The sequence below is a fragment of the Meriones unguiculatus genome, chromosome X, assembly GCF_030254825.1.
Source record: "Meriones unguiculatus strain TT.TT164.6M chromosome X, Bangor_MerUng_6.1, whole genome shotgun sequence".
Taxonomy (NCBI): domain Eukaryota; kingdom Metazoa; phylum Chordata; class Mammalia; order Rodentia; family Muridae; genus Meriones; species Meriones unguiculatus.
In genome coordinates this window covers 133,524,949-133,535,047 of record NC_083369.1, presented here as the reverse complement: position 1 = coordinate 133,535,047, position 10,099 = coordinate 133,524,949, and the positions used below count along the sequence as shown (strand labels likewise).

The 10,099-nt window shown below is 39.6% G+C and overlaps 1 pseudogene; it reads right to left on the bottom strand.

Moving 5' to 3' along the window:
- Positions 1–8,746: 8,746 nt before the first annotated feature.
- LOC110544573 (non-histone chromosomal protein HMG-17-like) lies at positions 8,747–9,010 on the bottom strand (annotated as a pseudogene).
- Between the last annotated feature and the right edge of the window lie 1,089 nt (positions 9,011–10,099).

Sequence of the window (10,099 nt, the reverse complement as noted above, 5' to 3'; positions counted from 1 at the left end):
TCCTGAGGATGCTCTTTTTTTCTGCCTGGGACATTCCACCATTCCCAAAACGTGTCTTACAAGATTTCAAGGGACTGGGGGTGGGGACGCTTTTACTTTATGTTGCTGGTCATCTAGCCATCCTGGTGGAGCAAGCCAAAAAGAGCCCTGCCCTGTTGGAGTCTACAACTTCTCTTCGTTACCTATTTTTCTTTGCATAAGTCACTACAGATGAGGATCTGTAAGTCAGTCAAGTAATTAATTAGTTGGAGGGCTTAATTACATTTGTGTTTTGCATTTTGCATTCAGGGAAGACTGTTGACAGCATTCCCTAAAGGATATATAAACATACTTAGGGCATAACTTCTGCCTTCAGACTTTTTCAAATGTCATTCAGTAATTTTTTTTCAACAATATTAGCTATGAATCTGGGCTTATGTATTTAGTCCTAGCTCTCAGGGAGGCAGAGGCAGGTGGGTCTCTGTGAGTTCAAGGTCAGCCTGAACTACAAAGTGAGTCCAGGACAGCCCAAGCTACACAGAGTAACCTTGTCTCAAAACCAAACCAGCCAATTAACCAAACAAACAAAAAAGTAGTTATTTTATATAAAATATTTGTGTTGGAGGTAAGCAGGTTTCAAGTGTCCATGATGTTGAAGGGGGCTCCACTGTAGCCATTGTTTAGTGGGAAATGAGCACAGAGGCATATACTGAGTTCTTGTTTCAAATGTTAATTCTAGCTAAAATTCATTTAGTTCCAGTAGTAGCAGAAAAGAAGGACCCCATAACGTAAAAGCTCATAGAGGATGATAGCAAAGCAATTTAGTATGCACAGTCACCTCAGAATCTCAGTGTGAGAACCCTTGGTGGAGTTGCATTGGTCTGGAAAGGCCTCCCAATGGGCTAAAAGCTGAGAAGGGCTTGGCATTTTGGAAGGAATCCATTTGAATGAAAATCAATACAGTTTTTGTAGTGTGATGATTCTCTTTACTGATACCTTCTATAACCAAAGAAAGTTAATGTCTGGGAGAAACCCGCTGTGGCTGGCTATTTGTAATCACAAACCTCATGAGTAACTAGGCCAAAGCTGTTTTTTTGGCCCAGTGTAATCCTGCTACTTAATAAGAAAAGAAAGTCTAAGAAAATATAATGTTTATTACATGGCTGTGTTGGACTTGGTAATCGACAGTTTAAAAAGTATGATTCTGGTGTTCAGCCAGATTTAAGAGCCAGTGCCTTATTAGTCATATTTCCATGGAGGCACTGTATTCACAATGGGAACTTCAGTTCAAGGGAGGGATGTCAAACTTGGAGCTAGTCCAGAACAGAGTAGTCAAAGCCATTAAAAGTTAAACTATAGGAATTCTAGAAAAAAAAAAAAGAAAAAGCAAATGAAAAAAAAATACTGCAGAGGAAGAAAGCAGACGCTAGATAGGAAAACAGCTACTCTAATGGTGGTACATGATAGATATCCTCTGGGTGTGTCAATGAGAGAAGCTGGTGGGAGAAAAGTAAGAGCAACTGGGATTTAAAGCAGACAGACAGGCACAGTTCAGATAGTGCCTCAGAGATGTTGGCAAATAACACAGAAGATTATCGTCGAGATAAAGTCTTAGAAGCTTGAAGATGTTTTAGAAGCTTGATTTACATTGTTTTGAAAAGATGAGAATTAGGGCAAAATACTGTTGTTACAGGCCAGTTCCTTAGAACTGACCCTTAATCTACACTGTTAAATTGAAGTTCCCAGAAAGAAGCCTCACTCAAGGTAAACATTCTACAAAGCTGATCAACTGATGGGAATTTCAGTGATTGTAGTTAGTTAGAATGTTGCAGATCTGGAGCCAAATTACCTTGGGCTACCTTTACTTCCCTTTTAACAGCTATCCATTGCCTATTTCAGTGTCTGATTTAAAGTCCTGTGACTACCATGTGAAATCTTTTGGGAATGTAGAAGTAGACTGCTTACTAGCCTCCATTAACCCAAAGGCTAAGAATGTCATCAGATAGCATATAAAGACTATAGCAGAGATTCCCGTGATTTACTGGAACCTAATTTCCTGGTGTGTGTGTGTGTGTGTGTGTGTGTGTGTGTGTGTGTGTGTGTATGCAGGCTCTCAGGAAGGTCAGGAGTGTCAGATTTCCTCTAGCTGAAATACAGCTTAAAGGGACTGTGAACTCGCTCCAAGTTTGACATCTATTCCCTAATGAAGTTTCCAGTCTGAATTCAGTGCTTTCATGAACACATAACTAATAAGGCATTGGCTCTTAAAACTGTTAGACACTGCTGGTTATGAACTGCTAGACATGTGTTCGGGGAACTGAACTCTGGTCCTCTGCAAGAGCAGTATATACTCTTAAGCATGTAGCTCTTTCTTCAGCCCCACAATGTATTTAAGTTATGACTTTATTTTGTTCTGTTCCTGTAAAAACTTCATGAAATTGTTCCTATATTGGAACACAGCATTGGGGTGGCATAAACCTGTGTTCCCGAGCCACAGTCACTTATATTACAATAAGCTATCTCTTACTCCCTTTGAGGTGAGAACTGTGATTTTGCATCAACAACATCTTCCTCAGGACTTCCAACCAAGGACATCCTTGCAGAATTTAGAGTTGCATGACTAGAAACATTGGCCAGATGTCTGGGGACTACAGACAACTCATGCACATGAACGATAAAGACCTGGGAGGGAAAGGTCTTTTATGAAAAAAAAAATCTCCCTGAGTTTTTAAAAATCTCAGACTCTTTAGCAACATGGCTACCAGTTCACAGATTGGCTGCTAAGTCTAGAATCAGTCATGAAATGTTAGCTTTGGAAAAGAGTTTGGAGACACTTTCATCTACTGCTTACTCACATGTGCTTGAGCAACACTCAGAGTATGGAAGTTATTGAGTGTTTCAGTAAAAAACAAGAAGCCCAGTGGTCATCTGTGTTCCTGGGCTAAAAAGTTCAACAGATTCACTTAATGGAGGGATTCTCAGAGGCAGAGTGTTACTAAGAAGCCCATCCAGCTGTAGCTGATCATTTCTGTTTGGATCATTTCTCCATGGAGGAGCATGGTGAGGGGGATAATCAAGAACAGTTCTCAAAATTGTATTTGAAGACCAGCATCTTAGCTGGGCATGGGACTCTTATCTCAACACTTAAGGAAGCTGAAGCAGGAGGATTGGTGCAAGTTTGAAGTTAGCTTGTGTTCAAGTATAGTGAGTTCCAGGCCAGCCTGAACTTTAGTGTGAGACTTTATTTCGAAATACCCAAAACCAATAAAACAGAAACAAACTAGAGATAAGGGCTGTGACTCGGTTGAAGCCTTAAAGCCCTGAATCTGATCATGAACACTACATTAACACAGGTGTGGTAGTACAAGGCTATAATCCTAACACCTTGAAAGCAGAGAGGCAGGAGGATAAGACTTTCAAGGTCATCCTTGACTACATTGCACATTTGAGGCCAGCCTAACATAGGTGAGACCCTGTCTCAACAATCAAACAACAAAGGAAAATAAAAATAGCGTCATAGTTTGGCCTGGTCAGGTAGGTCCCTAATCTCAGCTACTAAGGAGAAAGCAGGAAGATCGCAAGATTTAATCTCTACCACTCACAAAAAATTTAATAAAAAAAAATTAAAAAAGCATTCTGATCCTGGAGAGATGGCTCAGTGGTTAAGAACACTTGCTGCTCTTCCAGAGGTCCCGTGCTCAATTCCCAATACCAACAGGGCAGCTTGCCAGTTCCAGGGGATCTGTCACTCTCTTCTGGCCTCCATGAGCACCAGGCACACACATGGTACACAGACATACATGCAGGCAAGCTGCCCATACACATAAAATTAAAATTGAAATTAAAAAAAAAAAAACTAAGAAAAGGCATCCTGAGATTTAATAAGGTCAACAGAGTTACATGTTGTCATGCATAGGCTCAGCAACAGGTTAAGTCATGAAAATAAGGAACCTAAAGTTTCAAAAGTGTCTTTTTCTGTTATAGACATCCATGTAACTGAGCAGTTACTATGGTGAACTTTTGCTTGGGATAGACCAAGGAGGGCAGTTCATATACACTGATAGCAAAAAGCCAAGAGGATCACTTGCAAGGGCCCCATTGCCATGAAGACCAAGGGAGATATCTATTAATGAAAAAACTGTGGTTGGAAACTATTGTGTTGGAAATTGTTTTTTCATATGTTTTAACATGTGTACATAGTTTTCCATGAGGGTCTATATTCTCTAGAGACTTCTTTTATGAATTCATACTCTATGAAAGTTATTTTATGATTGCATGAGTATACACATTTACTTCAAGTATGGGATCGGGGTGAGAAAAGTATTTTGCTGATGTTGTTGGGAGTCAAGTGAACTGCCTCTAACCTCCAATTAGCTTGTTTCTCTTAAAGTGCTTCTTTATGCTTTAACTTCATGAAGCCAAACAAAAACAGCACTCTCTAACATTGCCTTCCAAGGAATAAAAATTACCAACCTATGTATTTGAATAGTTGCCATAAATAATTATTCAAGCCCAACTTGCCTATGGTAATCTACATTTTTGGCCATTTTGTACACAACAGAATTAATTTAATTTTGGATAAAGATACAGAATAGTCAAAGGAACTGGAACTAAATAATTGCTGTTTTTCAAAAATTATGTAAGTGTTTTTTTTCGAGCCTTTGTCTTGTAGTTCCTCAAAGCCAGCTATATTTGGGGTTGCTGGAAGAAGCTGACTCCTGTTGTCTGCAAGCCTGGCTGCAGAGGCAGCATATTCTCCTAGTGTATTTTAGCTGTTTTTATGCTAAGATGAATAGGCTATTTGAAGTGAAAGGCAGACTTGTAGTTCTTGTTGGCATGAAAGGATCATAAATCCGTTCATGCCAAACTGTGAATACAGACAGTGCACCAAAGGCAATTTTTATTTGGTAATTACTGTCTTTGTTCTGAAGCTTTCCCAGTTCGAAGTGATTGAAAAGTTCCCAGAACAAACAGTAAAGGAATGCAGCTCCTTCATTAGCCTAAACTGTGTTTGAGTTGTTCTTTTTGTGACATTTTGCTTTTCTAGCTTTTTTAAAAGCAGGGTTAATTTGCTTTTCACATTCATGTAAATTCTAGGGGAATGAGAAAGAATCATCTTGCATCTTCCTATACTTGATCTTAGCCAAAAGGCCAAGAAGAAGTTGTCTTGCATCTTCCCAAACTTGTTTAGAGGGGGCCTTCTAAATGAGACCACTGCATTTGTTGTCTGAGGGCTCTGCATTGAAGGCTGCCCTCTGAAGAGGCAAGTGTCAGCAAATAAACCAAAAAGCTAGACAATCCCCAGAAAAGAAGAGAGGGACTGAGAGAGTGATAGAGAGATAGAGGGAGATAAGAAGAAGTTGATAGCTAGCTATTAAAAATTTCCACGTAAAGGTTATAAATATTTTGTTTTACTTGAATATCAATTTCTCAGCCTAAATAACACTCACAAAACATTCTACAAGCACCCAAATTTGCATCTGTATGTTCTTTCTGATCTTGTTAATGATCTAATTGTGGTGTTACTTATGCTGTGATTCTAGCAATATTGAAGATGATGATCTTAAATAAAACAACATTCAGTTCAATGATTACTATTTGCTACTTAATTTATGGCAGTAAAGATGTTGATAATTAATATTAGCGAATACTTGCAGTTCAAATATTTATTGTGCAAATACCCATAAATTGGATATGAAAGCCAAAGTCAGCAGTGTATTTTGAAAGTGTAGTAAGAAACTTATTACCTAATAAAGTCTGTCCCCAATTAAACATCTTGCTAGGCTCTTTGCTAGTCACTATTTGAAGATGAAGATCTTAAATGAAAAGCCATCAATCACATTCAGCTAATATAAACTGGTACCTATTTTATGACAGTCATTGATGGTAAAATATAAGTAAGCCAAATATTCTCACTTAAGGATTCATAGTCTCAGAAAGAAGTTTGGCAAGTAACTATGTTGCTCAAAAGTGTATGTTGTGAAATGTGTAGTGTTGCAGTGCAAATAGTGTTTAGACAGAAATTGCCAAGCTTGCTAATGTGAAGCATCGATAAAAATGGATGGTGATGCTGGTGAATGGCTAAAGCCACTGGCAAAGCTGGAGTATGAATGTGGTAGAGGTATTTATGGTTGTGCATGAAAGTCAACTGTGACTGATGGGCTACACAACATCTGATGCTGGCCATTAAACCCAGGACAGTATGCATATGCCAGACAAGCACTTTACTGTTGAGCTACATTCTTGGTCATTTTGAATTTTTATTTTATGTTTGAGACAAGGTCTTGCTGTGTAGCCCTGGCTGGCTTTGACAGTTTCGCTCCTCTGTCCTCTGCTTAAGTAACTAGGAGTACACGTATACACATCTAGCTATCAGTTTTACCAGAAGATTTGTGTAAAAAAAAAAAAAAAAGTTAACAAGTGTCACTGTTGCTTAATATATGGTAGTATTATTGTCCTGAATCTAACATGCAGTAAATGTGGACTCAAGAGCAGTGAATGAATTCACCCATGTCAGATCAAAGTAGAAAAGGTGAATTTATTTAGTGCACTTGAAGGGAGGATCAGGCAAGGGGAACAGGAGAATGAATGCCTGTTCTAGATTTTGGCTGTGGTGGCTTTTATTTGGGAGCTATATGCCCTTTTTAGTTTGGCTGACACAGTATGAAATTCTTGTCATGCAAATGAAGGCAGTGCTGATTGGCCAGTGTTTAATCCTGGGTAGAGCTTCCTTGACCTTAGAGGCTGACAGCTCTGTGGTTGTGATTAATTTTGATTGGTCTCCCTCAGTTAGATTGTTCTGTGCTGCTCAGGGTTTCCCTAGAAAAGGGCCACTGTTTTCTTTATGGAAAACATTCCAGACCAAGCTTGCATTGTGGAAATTCCCTGACAAGGACTTGTTCCCTCTCTGTTATCTCAATAATGGCCTTAAAAAACACATATCCAGCTTTATTAAAGATACTTTCTATAAACAATCATGGTATTTCAGGCAGGACATGGGCAGGCAATCATTAACAGTACACAAGAACTTCCAAACTTCCTTCTTGTATAGACTATCAAAATCAGAAAGCCTCTATAAAACCCAATGGAATCTTCATTCAATGCTTTGAAAAGGGGGAAGCAGCTTAGAGTGAAGACTGACTTTTCACATTAAGAATGTTGTTCATCGTACCCCAGGTCCTCTTTCTTGTTTATCTTCTTTAGGTGTATGTATTTCATTATGTTTATCATATCTTATAAGTCTATATGAGTGAGTATATACCATGTATGTCTTTCTCCCTCTGGGATACCTCACTAAGTATGATCTTTTCTAGATCCCACCATTTGCCTGCAAATTTCACGGTTTCCTCATTTTTGATTGCTGAGAAGTATTCCATTGTGTAAAAGTACTACAATTTCTGTATCCATTCCTCCGTTGATGGACATCTGGGTTAGAAAGACAAATGGGATGGGCATTGGACCTAGGAGAAAACAAGTAACAGGAAGGAGCCTACCACAGAGGGCCTCTGAAAGACTCTACCTAGCACTGTATCAAAGCAGATACTGAGATTCATAACCAAACCTTCGGCAGGGTACAGGGAATCATATGAAAGAAGGGGGAGTTAGTATGACCTGTAGAGGATAGGAGCTCCACAAGGCTATCTGGGCACAGGGTCTTTTCTGAGACTGACACTCCACCAAGGACCATGTATGGATATAACCTAGAACCTCCACTCAGATGTAGCCTGTGGTAGCTCAGTAACCAATTGGTTTCCCAAAGTGAGGGGAACAGGGACTATTTCTAACAGGAACTCAATGACTGGCTCTTTGGTCTCCCCACCCCCGAAGGGAGGAGCAGTCCTGTTAGGCCACAGAGGAGGACTTTGCAGCCAGTCCTGAAGATATCTGATAAAACAGGGTCAGATGAAAGGGGAGGAGGTCCTCCCCAATCAGTGGACTTGGAAAGGGGCAGGGAGGAGATGAGGGAGGGAGAGGTTGGGAGGGAATGAGGGAGCAGGATGCAGCTGGGATACAGAGTTAATAAAATGTAACTAATAATAAAAAAAGAAAAGAAAAGAAAATTAAAAAAAAAGAATGTTGTTTACATGCTTGCTTCCACAGCACATATACTAAAAACATTGGAAGAGTAAAGAATGTTGTTTAACAACCTTTCACAGCAGACCCTGACTTTCAGAAAATGAAATGAAAATAGCAAAATTATCAATCTGAAGTCCCACAATTTTCTTTTCTTTTCTTTTCTTTTCTTTTTTTTTTTTTTTTTTTTTTTTTTTTGTATAAGAGGAACCAGTAATCTTTTGGGGATCATGTTCCAAAAGGTCTCTGGTTTTATCAGAGTTAAATAGATGTTGATGGTACGGGTGATGAGGATACAAAAATGAATTTAGAGTTTTTCTATACCAACAAGACATTTTGTGCCATGGTGACCACTTATATTAACACTACAACATGCCTTCTGGGAGCCAACAAGTTCTTTCACAATTACCAGAGAAAAATGTTTTCCATATTCAATCCAGCTTCGGAGACATTTTGTTAGTGGCCCATGTTCTTTCTCCCAGTCAATGAAGTGCTCTATATGCTAACAAACAACTTAAAACAAACAAACAAAACAACATAGCTTACAAAACAAACATAGCTTAAAACAAACAAACAAAACAACAACAACAAAAAACCAGTAAAACAAAATTCTGCATTTTTATAAAATGATAAAAAATAGTATTTCAAACTGTACAGTCACCAGAAGTACACAGTTATTAAAAATGCACACACTTCACTTGTCATCTCCAGCACCTTCAGCTTTTTGTGCCTGGTCTATTTTGGCTGCTCCATTTCCCGCAGGATTATTTGCATCCTTACTGGCATCAGCTTTCCCCTTCTTCCCCTACTCTCCCTTCTTTGCAGGGGCCTTTTGAGGCTTGGGCTCTGCCTTTGGAGGAGCAGGTTTAGCAGATAACCTTGCAGATCTTCTCTGCGGCTCCATCTTCACCTTGCCTTTATCTCCTTTAGCATCCCCTTTGGTCTTTCTTTTGGGCATGGTGACCATGGGAGACAATGGTGCTGGACGAAGGGTGGGAGTGGAGATCTGGGGTGGAGATACAGGCGGAGGCTTTGGCCTGTCCAGGGGTCACTCTCACTGCTTCTTCACAATGCTCCTTGGCCTTCTTTCTAAAATTAAAACAAACAAACAAACAAACAAACTTATTTTCCTAGTTTAAAGAAATGAATTCATTTTCTTTTCAGAAAAATCTTACTTTTTAAAGCACTCACTATGGCATTTGGTTTCTATATTATGCAGATTAATGATGCTGTTTTTCTTTTTCTTTTTGTAGTGCTAGAAATAGTACATAGGTTTGCACATGCTAGAGGAAAGAATCTTGCCACTGAGCCACATCCCCAGCTCTAGACACATTGATTTTCCTTTCCATTTTATTTAAAATATTTTTACTAATTCTTTAAGAATTGTGTGCATTGTATTTTGATCATACTCACCCTACTCCTTCCCCTTAACACCTCTAAGAACCACCTCCATTGTCTTTTTCCCTTTTTTCTTACCTTTTACAATTTATTCATTGTATATCTTGATTAAAGCCCCCTCACTCGTCTCCTCTCAGTCCCACCCTTCCTCCCTCTTCCCCTTATCCCCTTCTCCTAGTCCACAGAAAGAGGGAGTTCTCCTCTGCCATCTGCCCATAGCTTATCAAGTCTCATCAGGACTGCCTGGATCCTCTTCCACTGTGGTCTGGCGAGACCTCATCCCCAGAGGCAAGTGATCAAAGAGCAGACAGTCGAGTTCATGACAGAGGCAGCCCCTGCTCCTCTTACTCAGGAACCCACATGAAGATTAAGATACCAATTAAGATACCATCTTCTCCAGGGAGTCTAGGTCCTCTCCATGTATGGTCCTTGGTTGGTGAATCAGTTTCTGCAGGAACCCCTAGGCTTGGATGTTTTAGCTTTGCTGGTCTCCTTGTGGGGTTCCTGTCCCCAATGTGTCCTTCTGTCCTCCACCTTTTTTGATAAGACTATCTGCACTCTGCCTAAAGTTTGGCTGTGAGTCTGAGAATCTGCTTTGATCTGGAGCCTTTTAGAGAACCCTCTATAGTAGACTCCCACCCTGTTTCCT